Here is a 17513-nt window from a genome sequence, read left to right on the forward strand (position 1 = left end):
TTGATGCATTTTATAATTCTCTTCTGGATAACTGTGACAGAGGGCAGTTGCATCAGCTGGGCAGTCCCTCAACACTTCTCCATGATCTATAAATCCAGCCAAGAATCTGAGCAGCATTACTTCCACCTCCCAGTCCATTCCTCCCCAGAGGCATTCTAGGCAGACACAAAATCCTTGGGCTCTGGTGTCTCTGAAGCCTTCACACCCTGAGGGATGCAACACCCAGGCTCTGTGCTCTACCCAGCGATACCCACAGTTTGTAATTTCAAACAGAAACAAAATGGTCAAAGGATTATTTTGGTTCCTTTCCACGGTTTGGAAATTTTCCACAGAAACAGTGGTGATGCAATATACTGAAAGCTGTACATAAAATGGTGTTGTGTCTGGTATTTCCCTTTGCAATATTAAATATATAGAAGTATCTTCATCCTTTTCCTTTTTCCCTGTTAAATTTGGTGTGGATTTTGATAAGGAATTAGGAAATTTTGAATGTGTGGGAGAAAGAACTTGAACTTTTTTTTCAAAGCAGTAGATGATTTGTATTTGTAAAAGTACAACCAGAGCAATTCAGATGCCGCTTTGCTCATGAGGGCTCATTTCAAAGATCATAATTAGAGCAAATCTGATATACATCAGCTAAGGCCAGGCAGGAAAAAAGTGCTTCTAATGGAATCTTGAAATCATGTCTGTGTTTTAGATGCATCCTTCGGACGTGCCACCACACGTATGTCCATAAAACAGAGTCCCCATTTGCTGCTAATGAATACCAACTCCAGCCTGCAAAAATCTTATCTGATCTCATCCAGCCATCCCCATGAGGTCAGCACCTTTCTTTTATTGAGTACAATCGAGTGGTCTGTAATTAAAAAAAACAAATCTTAGCATCTCCCTCATCTTTACGATATGGCTTTGGGATACAGAGATAACCTAATGAACCTGAAATTAGGACTCAGAATTCTAATGAAGCCCGAAATTATAAAATCCTGAAATGTAATGTCACTGTCGGGCTCACTATTAGGTGGCAGTAGAGATGTCACCAGCACCTTGCAAGTACATGGATCTAATTTATTATTGTTGTCTATTACTGTATTTGTAAAGCGCCTACAAGCTCTGAGCTACTCTCAGGACTCGTGGTTCTAAGCAGCAAACAGTGATATGATTAAAATGCCCTCTCTAAGAGGCTGACATTTCAAATAAATTAGCCGAATGCCACCATGGGTTGGGTGGGGGCAGGCAGAGGGATGGGGTGTGGGGTCCCCCAGCCACTCACACTACCCTGGGCTGGCAGGGATGCTCCTTTCCCTGCTGGAAGGGGTCCCCTGGCAGGCGGCTGCTTGCCTTTTCACCTGCTCCCTCATTACTATCCCTCCCGGCCAACGATAAAGGCGGCATTCTCCAACTCCCTGCAGGGCCACGGCCGGGGCCAGGCCAAGGGCAATCGATATAATTGCCCCTGAAATACACGTGCTGACCGAGCAGGGCGACCCGCTGGACAAATAGGATTTTTGCTAAATTAGGACAATTGCCGAGCATGCTTCATCCCCTTGCCGGGGCTCTAAACATAGATGAAAGGCACACCCAGTTGTGAAATCTGTTGAAATGGCACACCTGGTGCTGTCTGCAAGTCTATTCACAACTGTTAGCAGGTGCGACTTGGCCTTTGTGGCCATAAAAGTCTGGCTGTGCAGCTCCTGCTGTGCCCCCTGCGCCTTTGCCACCCTGTGTGCTTTGGCAGTGGAGGCTGTCACAGATTAATATGGTTGTTTGAAGCTGTTAGGAGCCACTGCCTGAAGCATGTAGCTGCTTCAGAGGGATCAGAATAAGGCCTGTGTACACAGGACGGATTTGCAGCTTTGGTCTTGGTGGCTGCATTAGGGAGAAGGTAACCGGCAGGGCAGGGATGCTGCCCGAGCAGCGACGCTGCAGCACAGCCCCTGCAGCCCCAGGGATGCTGCCAAGTAGTCTGGCCAGTAGGTACCAGCGATTTGCAATCTAGCTCCTGTTTAGGCTCAGCCTCTCAAAAAAGGTTTTGCTTGCTTTGCTTTGCTGCATCTGCAACAGCACAGCAGTAATGTGGAGCTCTGAAAGTCCAGATTAAAGTTTAATTTAAGGAAGGACTCCATGGACTTTAGAGCAGGTTCCCAACACAGCTCTTCATTCCCACTGGTTCACATAGTATTTTGCTTGCTATGAACTAGAAAAAGGATGCTCATATGAATGCAGAGCTACTGCAAAAGTTACTCCTCGATTTGTCTAATCCTTGAAAGCCAGTCTTGTTCTTTAATTGGGAACACATTTTTACAAGGGCCTTAATTGCTCTCCAGATGAATCACGAGGGAAGAGAAGAGAAGAAGTCATAACATAGCTAAATGGCCCAGATTTGCAGCACTGGGAGCTCTCTGGCCTGGCTCAGGACTGGCTTCAGTGCATTTCTCGTAATTGGAAATACAATCAGATAAGTATTAAGCCCTGCCAGCCACACACTGTACTGCTTTGTGGCTGAAGTACTCAGTATCCTATGCTGGCTTCAGTCTCTAATAAAACATTGAAAATCAATCATACTCTGAGAAACCCCTTTCAGACCCTTGGTTACAACAAAAATGAGCTGGGAATGGGCAATGCAGGAATGGCTGTCAATCATCATCAATTAACGGCTACTCTCATGCCCCAGCCTTGATGACAGAAAAATCCCTGGGCACTTCTTCTGCCTGCCTATGGTTCAGTGCTCAGTGTATGGATGTGATGGGTAGAGCATTCAACAGTAAGATAAACATGATTTTATCATTTTACAAGAGCAAAATGTTGCTATGGTAGTTAAAAATATGCTTGTGGCAGCCAGCAGCCAGCCCTGGCTCGGCCACCTCCAACGAGCTGGGGATGGACCAGATGCTGCACGAGCAGCATGTGTGTGAGTGGGGACCTTATGGGATTGAGGCCACCCTTGTGAGAGCCCTTCGAACACTGCCATCTGAGTTCCTGCCCACCACGCTGTAAACACAGCCTGGTTTTAACCCTATTCTATTGGAGTTGTGAAGAGGTGCTAGGAAAAAAAACAAAACAGTTAATTAATGCCCTTGAAAATAAGACCAGGAGGACAACATCCCACCTGACTCTAATTGCAATGGGAACACTGGTGATGAGCCTTCCCCCACTGCTTTGGGGTGTCTGGCACAGCACCAGTCCTGTCCCCAGCGTATTTCAAAGCCCCCAACAGGTGTTGGTGGGCAGAGCCAGGTGCTGTCTATGCCCCAGGGGCAGCACAGCCTGGCTGCCACCTCTGAAGCTCCCCCAGAAGCCATGGGAAGGGGCTGGGGCCATGGGAAACTGTGTGCTTCAGCCTGTTGGTCCCCTCCAGAGCTGTGACTACTCCTACAAGCCTGGGCATGGGGATGGGTTTCGTGGCCAGAGTCACTAATTGGGTTTCCAATGAGCCTGGCCAGTGGAGGTGGTGGTGAATAAAACATGCCTCACCGTGCAGGTCCCTCCAGCAGCACCGCTGTGTGTTTCTGGGGATGGGGTAACACTTCTGCTCGTGCAGCAATCTCTGAAATAACTGGACAAGGCACAATCACGCACTTGAGAGTGCTAGAAACAATTTAAGAAATGTTCTTGGGAAAAACGGCGGGCGCTGTGCAAACAGATCCCCACGGTTTGTGAAAGAGGCCCTGGCTGCCCAGCCCTCCCAGCCCCGCAGGAATGCACTCCCACTGATAAACTGCTCTGCTCCTTGCGTAACCTACTTCGTTCCGTCCTTCAAGCTCCCCCAGCTCCCTCCTTGGGGTTTCGGGGTGCTCCTTTTGTGATAAAATCAGGAAAATAAAACCAGAAGTACCACAAGCCCATGTCATGCTACCTCCAGCTCCGCTCTTCTATTCAACATTGAAAGCGAGGGACTTTATAAGGACCTCGACACTCCCCACGGGTCTCACCAGAGATGTTAGTTGAGTTTTGCTTTTCCACAGCTTCCATACTTCAGTAGAATTTAAACCAAAGCTTGCTGGCCTGGCCAGGTTCATTCAGCCAGAGCGCTGGTGACCCCGGAGCTGGCAGTGCTGCAGGGATGTGAGAGCTTGAGTTACAGCAATCCATCAGCTGCTAATCCATCCTGCCAGCCCCACCGCTCCGTGCTGCTATCAATCATGTGCGGAGCCCTGGGGCAGTTTTGCAGCACATTAGCTCCAGCTCTGGTGGGTTTGCTGGGTTGCAACTCCACAGGGGAGCCCAAGGCAGAGTGAGGACAAACACAGCCCCAGGAGCTGGGACCTTCCAGATGCAATAGGAGAGGGAGGGGCATATCCACAATGTGTCTCCTTGGTCTTTGGGATGGATGTCAGGATCTGATCTGTCTCTTCCTGTCATGGTTGGGGTAGCTGGGGATCCAGCATCAGTGCAGAAACTTCAGAAAGAGGCAGAACAGTCAATATCACATTCAAAATCTGTGCTTAGTTATGGAAGCGGTTCAGAAAAACTCATTTTCTCTGGTGAGCAACCTCTGCCTCCAATACTTTTGTCTGATATTTATGCAATATTGTTACCCAGTAGGGAGGGAGGCTTGCAACAAGCTCCCAGTGCAAAAATGGAGCAGAGCTAGGCTGATGCAGGGCGTGTATGAGAAACACAAGTCCTCATGTTGGCCCTCCAAAGCAGCCACTACCCTCTGCATCCCCTGCCAGCTGATGTAAGGATAGAGGCTGTCCCATTTGCAGCAGCCCTGCAGTATCTCACTGAGCTGCTCCTGGGCAGAATGCAGCTGGAGCAAAGCACAGGAGGTGTCCAAGCCAGGTACCAGCTTCGTACCCAATGGTCTCATCTGCTCTATCTTCCTGGTCATGCTGCCAGCTCCACCTTTTCAAACGGCTTTCTTCTACTTCTAATGCCTTTGTGGGCTTTTTGTGTCTTCTGTTTTTTATCTTTCTCTTATTGCTGTTCCATGCAATCTGATCCCAGACTCTCAGATGAGCACAGTCAAAATAACACCAATACATCAAAATAATAAGATCTGATTGCAGAGACTCTCACAGAGCCCAGGCAGCGAGCGAAGGCTAACGGGTTTATTGATCACAGCAGAGTGACAGCTCTCTCTAGTACAGGATTTAGCTCCTAGATGGACATTAATGTGTTGATTTGTTTTTTTGTCATTGGCAGAAACGATGTGTAAATACTCTGTGGGTAATGATACTGGTCTGCTCCTAGTTTGATTAATAGAGGAGGTGTCAGCAAACATGAAAAGAAGCAAAAAAATTGAGGTGATTGTCTCGCATTCTAAATCTGCATGACTGATCCTAATGCCCTGTCCTTTTTCCATCAATCAAGGCTGATTGGTAAAGCTTTTTAATTCAAGTCTCTAAGCAGGATGATCAGCGTTTACTTAGCTAGTATTGATTTCCACTTGACCAGGCTGCTCTGGAGTGAGGTATCGTCTTATAGTGCAAACCCTCTTACAAGGGATAAAGAAACTGAGACCACCTCGATCCTCCGTGTCACCTCCTCAGCCTGAACAATCACCCCAAGCAGTTCTGGATGTGGGTCAGGGGGATGAGGTTACCCTGGGAGCCGGACAGACAACCAGATAGAATTGTGGCTCAGAGGGAAGGGGTGCAGAGCAGAGGGCATCGCATTTGGCTGCAGCCCAGCCGCAGTGGCTGCCTCGCGGCTGCCCAGCCATTCTCCCCCCGCCTCCCCCAGTCCCTGGCCCTTGATCCTGGGCAGGCACTGCACGTGGCGTGGGCCTGAGTCCCAGCGCTGCTGCAATATAAAACAAACCTGGCACCAGGAGTGCGCAGCCTGTAGCATATCTCCCATGGCTATTTTTAGATGCTTTTCCAGAGAAACTGGGCTTATGCAGCCAGCCTCCGAGTGCAGGGGCTCTGGCTACTGCCCACTCCCTTGCACCTTTGCCTTCAGGTAGTTGCTCCAGAATCGTTTAGTGATGCTATTGAAGAGGGCAAGCTCACAGAGCATCCCATGGACCCGAGACACAAGCATCCCATGGACCCGAAACACAAGCATCCCACAGACCCAGCCCCGAAGCTCTGTGTGCAGGGCAATGCATTTCTTCCAGCTTTTCTTCTGCCTTCTGCAGCCCAGCACCCACCCAGGGCTTTCAAGTGGGGAAAGAGAAGAGATGGAGACATGTAATGCAATAAAAAGTGACTAATTTTTTACCTTGCGATGTTGTTTCCTTGTAAAACATTGTTCTGTAAGGTCTTGTTTCTGGAAAAGATCAGGGATGATCTTGCAGGCTTGAGCTGAGCATGGCAGTTCAGCTTTGCAGCACTGGTACTTGCAGATCTGTTTTTTCCTTGCTGTCTCCATAAAGCACATGCAAAATGTGCATACAGCAGGGCAGAATTAACACAGAGTATTTACTCTTGACACAAAAATGAGGAACTTTGTTTTTCCTCACATACCATATTTAGATCTTTTATGTGGAGTACGAATTTTGGTGGTTTTTTCAAGATATGGAGAGCCCCTGTGCTGAGCCCCTGTAAGAAGGTAGGTCTGGGAGAGGAGTCTGGAACCAGGCAGGACCATTCTGTATGCTTCAGGGGCTCAGGATCCACCTCCAGACTTACAGCACAAGGAAGCCTTTGGTGCTCTGGAAGAGCCCATGGGACCCTAGGGGCAGTACTCTGGTGTCCCGTGCAACGTGCTCTTCTACTGCAGGCATTCTCAGCTGCAAATATGCATCCTATACAGTGTACAAAAAAAAAAAAGTGAAGTGTTTACCTGCAGGAAAGCAATCAAATGCATCTGGGCATTTTGCAGCTCCTCTCATTTTGCCAGCAAAGCAGCACACATTCTGCCATGTAACACCAGGCTGGGTGATAGGGATGAGACAGTGGAGTCAATAAGGGCCATCTGTGCACGTTAGGAATTAATTCTCTCCCTCTCACTGGTTTTGGGCAGTTTGGTTGTTCTGAGGCACAAGATTGTGTGCCTGCCTCTTTGTACTACCCGGAGACTTTAGATACTGTGCACAGTATTCGATACAGAGCGGATCAATGATATTCCAGGCCATTAAACTGATGCAACGTTCAGGACACCCACCAGCCGTTTGTGTACAGATCATGGATGCTTCAGATCAAATTAGCTCTTCTAAAATTTCTGCTATTTTCAACATTTCTGTACAGAAGTCCAATAAGTAACAAGTGGTCAGTGAAGAACCAGGAATTCACGACCTGTGTTGCAGTACAAAGGCAGGATCCCATGTTTCTCTCTGCCTGTTTCATTGATCCAGCCATCTATACTCTGCCAAGGGATCTGTGTTTGAGTACTGATTTTTTGAATGTGCTCACCTCCTCTTTACCAAATTAGAACACCAAGCTGTTGCTGTTCAGCGTACCAGTGAATTCACATTATATTCATATTTTGAGAAATGTAGATGCCAAACAATAAAAATATCAGATAATTCCTCTAAGCCTGTGTGTACACTAATATTCCTATTAGGGTATGAAACACTATTAAGCACAGAAGGACTATTGCACTAATGCCCCTTATAAAACCAGCCTGAGTTTTAGTACTTAGAAAGCTGCTTATCTGTTCTTTTGGACTAAGAAGACTCAAATGCCTTTCAGTTATTAAAAGGGCTGAATTATGCCTCAGTCTATACTTGGAAGGCAGAGGAGCCACAGACCTTTCTGAGACCTCTGAAGGAAAAATTCCTTTAAACCCAAGCCCAGTTTTCAGAAAGAGCTTGTGACTTCAGGAGGGATCCCTTATTTGTTTGTTTGTTTGTTTGTTTGTTTGTTTGTTTTCTTGCTTGCTTGCTTGCTTGCTTGTTTTCAATTGAACTTATTTCCAAGTGATTTGCATTAACACTATTTACAGGCTTGGGTTTTCCAGTACTTCAAGAAAAGTTTCAGCCTCAAGGACTGTGCTGCCCTGGGTGATAACAGGTAGACATTGCAGGGAGGGACTCGTCAAACAGCCCTATGTGTGGAAGTCAGTCTGCCTCCCAACATCAGGCCACCAGCCTTTTAAAAGGCTGCTTTCACCTGAAAATTTGGAGACCAGGAAGCTCAGTCTGATTATTTAGTAAAACCTAACACAGCATTGTAATCCTGATAGGTTTCAGCATTAAAAGCATCATTTTGTTTGCAAAGGCTTTGAAAATGGTGTGTTTCTTTGTAGAACACCATCCCTGAGTGAAAGCCAGTGTCCTGAAGGTTGCAGGACAATAAGAAAATACAACAGACCTACAAGGATACTGTATATATTTTCTATATGCAGATTTATCTGTCTGTCCTGGCATGTGTTTTTTGTCATGAATACAGCATGAATGCTGTATTTGACACTCTAAATCAAGCACCAAAGGACTCAGACAGTAAAGGGAACTAAGTAGAATTGAATTAATTTGCTTATCCTGCAAATCTACATCTGCTCACACCTATTTCTTTCTACTCTGAAGTTGTCATAACAGAATATTTCACCTCCTGCTCAGTTTAATTACAGACAAATGAGCCAAAAGCTTTTAATTTTGCTTTGCTGCCGCACTGAGAGCATGCAGAGTTAAACCAAGCTGTGCTTAAAAGGCTCTTTTACGGGAAGGTGTTGGTACCTCTCTAAGGGGATGTTTTTATACTGAATTCATTGTACAGGAAATTATCACAAAAGAAGACAGCAGATCCCAAAGGATCAGATCTGCTCAGTCAGGGCTCTAAGGAAAGCACTTGGTGGCACACAGCTATCAATATGCCATCATTGCCCACAATGCCCAGGAGCAGATGGACTTGTGCCACAGCACAAATGAAGCGCCCCCAACCATGGAAGGCCCCAGTAAGGCTCATGACTCCATCATTCTCCATCAGGAAATCCTTTCTTCCATCCTCATGTGGATCCTTTCTTCCAACCTCGCGTGGAAACCCGGCTTCTGCAGGATGGAGCTTCTCAGGTTGAGCCACCCATGAGGCCAGCAGCTCCACCAAGCCCAGCATAGAGATGCCTGCAGGATCAGCGGCATCAGCCTGGGAAGCCTAAGCCTGGTGCAAGCATGTCCACACACCTTTGCCTGCAGCATGTAACTACAATCATTAGGTTGCATTTCTGATTATCTCAAATATCTTTTTCTGTCACCTCCACAAGAAGTCCAGGAGTCCAACACTGCAATGATAAAGGATTTTGGCTTAATTCTTTCAGATTTCATAAACTTTCTTGGAAATATGAGGCATCCCCACTTCAAGAGCTCTTTGAAAGCAGAGGGAAATTTTTGGCTCCTTTCTGTCTTGATGGAAATGATATACTTTTATTTGCAGCCATGGGGCCAAACCAGGTTGGATGCAAATAAATACAACTTCATTTTTGTCGTCCGAAGGGTCTGTGCTAACTTCCACTACACAGGAAGATAGCATGACATGTTTTTGCCTACGTTGTTTTGGCACAGTGCCTGAAGTGATATGTCTGGCTTATAAGGTGCAGTCAACTCCTAATGCTATTGAAGAAAAAGAGCACCCACAGGGTTTCCAGGACTTCTACCACAGAGCTGACCAGAAAAAGGACATGGGGAGGGAAATATGTGGGGGAATTGCTTTTCCCTCTCTTCAGAGCCATTGTGCTTCCCGCAGAACCTTTTTTCTGGTCAAGAAAGTGTCTGCAGCATCTGTTGGAGGCTGTCCTAGTGAGGCCCTGCCCTGCGGCTTCTTGAAATGTTGTCTGCTTGCCTTACCACCCTACTGCTCCTGCTGCTTATCAGCAGCCCTCCCTTGAGGCTACCTGCATAATTCTCATTTTCAATGCCTGGCCATTATTTCCTCTGTAGAGTTGTAGAGCTGTGTAAAAGAACAAGCTTTTCCCACCATTCAATATTTGCAGCTGTGGACTGCAAACTAATTAACTCCCCTATCTAAAGTCATCTTCAGCACACCAACTAGGTCATCTTTAGGTAGGACTCATTTAAATAAGAGCAGCTCAGTAGCAGTATTGAGCTTCATGCATTTAGGGGTTTCTCAGAGAGGCCTGGGGAAACAAAGAGTTTTTGCCCTTAAGTCACCATCTTCAGGTTTGAGTACTTTTCTTTCCATTAGAAATATGCCCTTGAATACACAGATGATGAAAGCGATCCCTGTGTATGGGTCTGTATGGGCATGTACACAACTGGGCTCAGGATGATTGTTTAACTTCTTTCCATGGATAGGTTTTCTTGCCTACAGCACCTTCTTTACATACTGTCTCTGGATACTCTGTCAGAGTGCTTGCCTCAGACATCCCTTGCCTCGGACATCCCTTGTATCTCACCTCTAGGTATGACATATTGGACCAGAACTTACAGCAAAATTTTAATATTGCCATTTAAATACAAAGACAATATTAAAAAAAACAAAACACGTGCTTTTCTGAAAATCAGCTCACGCATTCACAGGAGGCAGCTCAGTTGCAGGTTCATCCTCCAGAATCTCTGAAGAGGCAAAAATCTCTCAGTTGGGGAAAATGCAGGAGTGGGCCAGATGTTCCCTGTGAAATGTGTAATAAGCACCTTGGGTGAAGCTAGTGATGCAGTTAGCTATCAAGATGCTGCCTAGCAAATGGGCACAAGAGACCTGGGATGAAGGGACATGGTAAATATCCTTGTTCCTCCAAACAGTCAAACATCTGCATTTATCTGAGTGGTACCAGGCTGATCTGTTCTACTGGGTCTTAGGTTCTAACAAACAATGAAAAATATGGTAGGGTAGGGAATACAGCAGGAACGTTCCTGGTGACATTTTGACTTGGACAGGTCATTTCACTAGAAGGTCCAGGATTTGACTCTCTGCCAGCTGCCCTGTGTCTATAGCCCTGTGTAAGGCAGTGGCTGGATGCAACTGCTGTGTCCAAAACATCTGCAGGATCTTATCTGCCAGCAGCACAGACTTTCTCCAAGTTGAAAGGCTGGAAAATGAAGGTAGCACTTAAGCAATACACCCTCCCAAAGACCAAGCAGGAATTTGGAGCACTTGAATAGTTCATCCCCAGGTCTTTTCCAGGTCTGATGCTGATCCCAGTGCATGCTGAGACAGGACTATGTGAATTTGTAATCAGGGCTGTAGACATGATTTAAGACCCTATAATATGTATCTCAGCATCACATCACAGTGCTTTGACTTGAGGAGCTCAAAGAATTGTATTTTCATGCATATAGCCTGCACCTCAGATAACTCACACCACTGTAAAAGAACAGTCCTTTGCAAACAAGTATTTAGCTAATCTGCATCCTGAGATAACCCAAGGGCTATCTCAGAATATTAGTTATATATGTGAAACCATACGTACAGGGTGGCAAGCAGCCATCCCGTCCTTCCTATAATTCTTGGCCATCCATTCCTGCTCCTGCCTCCTTCCCACAAGTGAGAATTTTTCTGCCATCCTCATCTCCCTCCCTGTGTGCAGCAGATGTGAGATGGGACAACAGGGCAAACAGCATCTCGTGCTGCTCACACCTACCTTCTGGTTCAGGGTTTTTTTTTTCTACAGGTAACTCTTCATGCTGGCACAGAGCATGGACCACTCACCAAGCTTCAGGAACAGTCAGCATGGTGGCAGCCTGCAGCTTCCAGGAGCTGATGTGGGGAGAGTGGAAAGACAGGGAAACGTCACAGGTTTGGCCTTAAAACTATGCTGAAAAACAAAATAACTAATTCTGTCTCCATTGCATGTGTTGCCCTCTCAGGTGTAGCTCTATCCAGATGGTCTTTCTACATCTTATTTTCTTACTCCCAACTCGATGGTTGGACTCAATGATCCGGTGGGTCTTTTCCAACCCAGTGATTCTATGATTCTACGATTCTATGACTCGGAGTGCAGACAGTAAAGCCTCCCTGATGCAAATTTCCACTCCAGCCTACAGAAGCTTGGCAGAGGAGCCGAGCATTTACAGGGACGCTCGCTGCAGCCAAGAGCCTAAAATTAGACTTCTAATGCCACAACCAGCACCCAAGCAGTGACCTGATTGTCAGAAGTAAGAGGACATTGCAAAGCTTGGTCCATGTATGGCTTGAAACTCCATGGAAGCGATGGGTTTGCAGCAGCCCTGTTTTGCAGCAGCTGGGCAAGTCTGCACCACAGAAGGACACCACACATGTAAAACCCAGCTTCCTTCTCATTAGCGGACTTATCTGCCTAGGTATTTCGCCTGTGGCAAATTTATTCACCCACCTTGCTTCCTCCAAACTCTTCCCTCTGACAAAAAAGTCTGATTATCCCTTTCAAGTTCTGCAGCTGAGTGACTTTATTCAGCTGACAAGAAAATGGCATACTGCATTTGCAAACATGAGCCCATGGGCATAAAAATTCGCCAGCCTATGGGGTGTATTTAAAAGCATAAATGTATTTCAAGGTTTTAAAATGAGTTGAAGAAATAGCTGCTTCCCAGCCAGCAGCAGCAATGTTGCCGGGTGTACACAAGGCCAGCCATCTTTGGCAAGACATTAACACATAAACCCTTATTTATAAGAAGACCTGTGAGTTTATCAACCCCTTTGCACATGCTGCACCTTGGGTCCTGTGTTCCTTTTTGACCAAGGTCGTCAAATGAATAATAGTCTCGTTGCAGGCCTTGTTAGAAAGGTCTTTGAAAGCAGATGGGATTGTGAAATACTCTTTTACTACATCTAATGCATTGCAAATAACAGTGAAAAAACCTGACAGCAGGCTGGAATGTTGAGAAAAATTGCTTTGATAAAGTAAAGTGTTTAAAATAAACTTTAATGCTATTGATTTTAACCCATGTCGAGAAGCTGAAGCAATAAGCATTCTTTTCTTTCTAGAGTAAATGAGCTCAGCTCCAAGTCTCTGCAAAATTGAAAAAAAAAACCAAACCCAACCCCAAACAACACAGGGAGCAAAAATTCATCTCTGAAGAATTAGAGATGTACGAGCCACCTCAGAAGAAAATAAACACAGGCTAGGCAACCCTGAAAAGTTTCTCTGGTTTTCTTATGAGGAATATGAGCGTTCCAGATAGCTCTGTGTGCCCTAGATCATGAAGGCACTGGATGGAGGGTCCAGACACTGTCCCTGGCAGCACTATCCTCTGGGCAGGGAAGAATTTATGTAATGCCTGTGCTTGGGCGGCACTGGAGGGCCATCACCTGCACTGGGGCTAAGCTGCAACCTTTTCCAGACAATGTGTTTTAGAGGACATCTCATTTGATTTCCGTTACAAAGCCACCTCTGTGGGTTTTGTAGATCCCATATTGCCACATGCATATGGTGTCCCACAGTTCAGTCTGTGAAACTGAGCTGGCACAAGCATATTCACCACCAGACAAAGGCATTGGAGAATGGGAGATCTTGTGATCACATTAGAACTGTCTGTTAATGTTGTGAAACAGATAATTAGCACCTGCTGGAGCACTGCCTGCAGAGAGCTGCCAAGTCTCTGGCCCCCATCTTGTCCCAAACATAGAACCATGGGGTTGTCTTATAGTGTTGGGGTACAACCACAGGGAGGAAGGAACAACAGTGACTATTTCCTGCAGGCTACTGTCCTGTGCCAACTGCCTGTGTCGTCTGGATCATCTCTCCTGCCTTGGAGATCGGCACTGATGGAAGCTGCCAGGGCTTATCAGGCCGTTGCTGTTTCTTATCGAAGCAGCTGGTTACTTGATTTCAGAGATCAGAGTAGAACATCTTACTCTCTCTCAGTGGTTTATCTTCTTCTCTCCCTTCCCCAGATCCCACCCCTCCTTTCTGGCTATGCAGGTCCCATTTCTGCTCAGGGATTGTGTTGGTTTCACCCATCTCTGTTTGATTCTAGTCCAAGCAGAAGACACAAACTTTAAACAGCCAAAGAAATTCTTTCGACAGCCCAGAGATCTTGGAAATTCTACCTCGTGCCCAGACCGTGTCACAGACCTGGGCTGGGACTGGGGTCTTTGAACTGACCCCAGATTTGAGGCTTTAATGTCTCATCCTGTCCCACGTCCAACTCTCCTCGCACGGGCCCTGAACTAAATAGAGGGTAAGATTTGTAAAGGCAGATTTGTAAAGGCTGCTTGCTTGCTTCTTTTTCCTGGAAATCTCCCAGCCAGCTGCTGCTGTGGCCTCATCTTGTTTGGCTCACAAGGTCTGATAGGATCACAGCCCAAGATAGTACAACTGCAGCCAAAAATGACTGGTGTCATCTGCTCCTCACTTGTAGGAATGAGCCCCCGAGGACCTGATGGTGACAGGTCTGTAGGATCCCTCTTTGGGGTCCTCCTGTCTGCAGCACCCTTCTCTGCAGAGAGGATGTTGCTGTTACATCTTCTAGATTCCTCCTTTTAAAAAAAAAAAAGACAAAATAACCCTTCTCCTGGCTTTGACAGATATCCTTATGCAAAGCAGCTGCTTAGCTCCTGAGGGCTCTCTGATCTCTTTTTGTCTCAGAGTCTCAGGATGTGGAAGCAAGAAAAAACCAAAATCTTCTGATGAAACAGCTCTGCTGGACTCAGGGAATGGAGACACATGACAAGAGTGTAGGACTCCTGCACCAGCCCCATCTTACCATAAGCAGCACAGTGGTCTCACCCACTTTTGTGACTTGATCTCTCTCTGCTATAACCCACTCCACTTTTCTGCAGCAGCTGAGGCTTTGATGCCTTGCTTTTTGCACATACCAACACAACTCCTCCGGCTATTAAATTCTACCTCAGCTCTAAGTCTTAAAAAATATATGTTAATATGCACCATTTCTGAAAGTCTATTGGAATTGGCAAAGCCCCTGGTGTTGGATTGCAGAGATATTTGAGGAGTGTATAATAATTATAATACTAAATCTCAAATGAACCTGTTTAGGATAATGACAGCAGGGCCCTACATGACAACATCCCTCCATCCTGCCCCATCTCAGCATGTGCTGGTGGCCGCAGGACGACCTGCCTTTGGAACCGAGGAGCCAATTGTGGGCCAAAAATGGCAGAGCAAGGCATAAAAAACAGGTTGTGATTTGGCCCTGCAGATATATTTTTAGACTTTCTATTTCAGACTACTCATCTCTAGCATAACATCTGTTGGATCATTTTATAGCTGTGATTGTTTACTGGTGACTGGCTGACACCGACACTGCAGGGATTTGATAATAGTATTTTTTCTGTGTATCTGCAGATACATGTTACTGGAAGGCAGTGCAGACGGGTAAAAGAGCTGTATTTAAACACCACAGCAAAGGGAATACATTTTTTAAATAAATCATTTTCTTGCTACTTATAGGATGACTTAGGCTGTAAAAGACAAAAGAAGTAACCTCTAGGCTAATATTTGCTATTCAGAGATTACCTTGAATTTGACACTTTTGCTCAATTTACTCTGTAGAAGCTGCTGAAATGGTCACGTCCAAATGCCACAGAGTCAATTAATCCAGGCTTTGCAGTTGCAACTCTGCCCAGGGACTCCATGGTTTCTGCACTGTCAGTTCCTGATAGAGCCTTATATGCGGGGCACATCAGACAAAGGAGAGTGAGGATTTTTAAATTATAAAATTGTGGTTTATTCCAATGAAAAAGGAAGGAGAGGGAGAGAGAGACAGGCAGAAAGGATGGGCGGTTTCCATGAGAGGAGAATCAATCCAGACAGAATTTCCAGCAAGTCACATTTAGGCGCGGCATGTAATGGAGATTACATTGATTTTCCTCCATTTACTGTAAGGTAACTGCGACTGAAACTGTAACAGGAAACTTAGAAATGCTCTTCACAGAAGCTATATTTAGGAAGACACACTGACATGATACCACTGAATAAAATAAACATGCAGGAGGCAACCAGTCCTAAGAGACATTCAGCTCTGTCCACATGACATGGAGGGAGAGGAGTGTGTTATTCCCCAGCCATCCATGCGACCTTTACTGTACAAACCTATAGAAAGCCAGCGGGCTGCTGGGCAACAACCTGGGTAAACTGGGGGCATCTCACTTAAATGCAAAGGTTTTGCCCTTTCCTGCTAAAACAAAATGCCTGCTAGCTGGCCAGAGCACAGCTCCTTGAGCTACTGTTCCCTTTTATATAACAGGATAATTTATGGCTTGTTGTCAACAGAAAGAGCAAGAATTTGTTTGCTGCGCAGGCTGGAAGAGATGAATTCTCTCAGAAGTCTCGTCATCTCTGGAGTTAGGGGACAGCTGCTTCTTAAAAACCTCTAGCATTGTCTCCCATGTGAAATTAAGCCATGCACCAGGTCCAGCTGCCTGGTCCCTGTGATGCCACCAATGTGTATGCAAAGGCCTGATTTTCCATGGGGCGCTCAAAGCTTTAACCAGTTGCCTGTGCTGAGTTCCCTGTTGCTCCTTTCCTACTGCCAAGGGACGCCTTTCCTTAAGAGTATGGTTCCCAATGCGTCAGGGAAAAAGAGCAGCCCTGTGTCCTGGGTCTCTGCTGGCTTTTAGGTCCTGCTAGGGTCTTTCTAGAGCCATGGGCAAGTGACTTAACTCCCCTGTAAGGGGGAGCAATGATGCTTTCCCTCCTCACAGTTCACACGTGACACATGCTATGTAAATATTTAGTGTTAGAGCCAACTAATGCTTGCCGGAGCAGCACAAGTGAATATCAGATCTGCAAACATTACATCCAGGAATGCAGCAGAGAACACTGTTTATTTTTCTGAGCTAAGTGCACACCTTCTACCCTTGGCTGCAAAGGCTGCTCTGTGATGGGAGGCTAAAGCTTAAATGTCTGAACGCTGTCCCAGGTCTCAGCTTTTTCCTCCTTGTATAGCATCTATGTTTAAGTCAGCCTTGTAGGCATTAAAGATGAGATGTGAAATGACTTTCCCACTAGGCTGGGAGACCTCAGGGTGTCACCACCACTCCCCGATAGCTGGGGAAGACAGGGAGTTCCAGCACATAGCAGTGAACTCTGCCCAGGCTCCGAGAGATGGATGTTGAGGCCAAATACCTTCAGAAATGAGAAATCAATGACAGAGGATGATGTGGGGCTGGCGGTATCTGCAAAGGAGGCACGGGGAGTTATGCCAGCTGATCTTTGCCATGATCCATGCTTGAGGATACCCCCTCAACAGCTGGGAATGAAGATTATCAGGTGGAGAGTATATTGCAGCCCAAGAAGGTGACCCAGGTAATCTACTCTTCATTGTCAAGCAAGCCCGTTGTTTGCCATCTTCTGGTTTTTACCAAGTGCCAAGATGATGAATTCATTTGTGGGTACCAGCCACGTGAAATTAAGCTTTTGTTTTTGCACACCTGGGGTTATGTTACTTCTCTGTGCTTTAAAGCAGGTTTTATCTATCTGCCCAATAGAAAATAAATTCACAGCTCTGGACCCAGATTGATTACCACATTGTGGGGGTTGCATGAGCAACACCTTGTTCCATTTCTTGTGCACGCTTAACACTTGTTGCATTAATCATACAAAACCAATTGCTAGGCAATTTCTTCTGCCAGGTAGAGGCAAAATCCCCTTGCTCCATGGTTAGAGACTGCACAACATGCTCCTTGCTGAAGCCACAAGCTAAGGTAAATGTATTGCATAGGTATTTCAAACATTTGAAATCCAACTGTTTCCAGGACAAGATTCTGTATAAGCTTCACTTATTAAAGACAAGTGTC

Source organism: Phaenicophaeus curvirostris, chromosome 5 (genome assembly GCF_032191515.1).
Source record: "Phaenicophaeus curvirostris isolate KB17595 chromosome 5, BPBGC_Pcur_1.0, whole genome shotgun sequence".
Taxonomy (NCBI): Eukaryota; Metazoa; Chordata; class Aves; order Cuculiformes; family Cuculidae; genus Phaenicophaeus; species Phaenicophaeus curvirostris.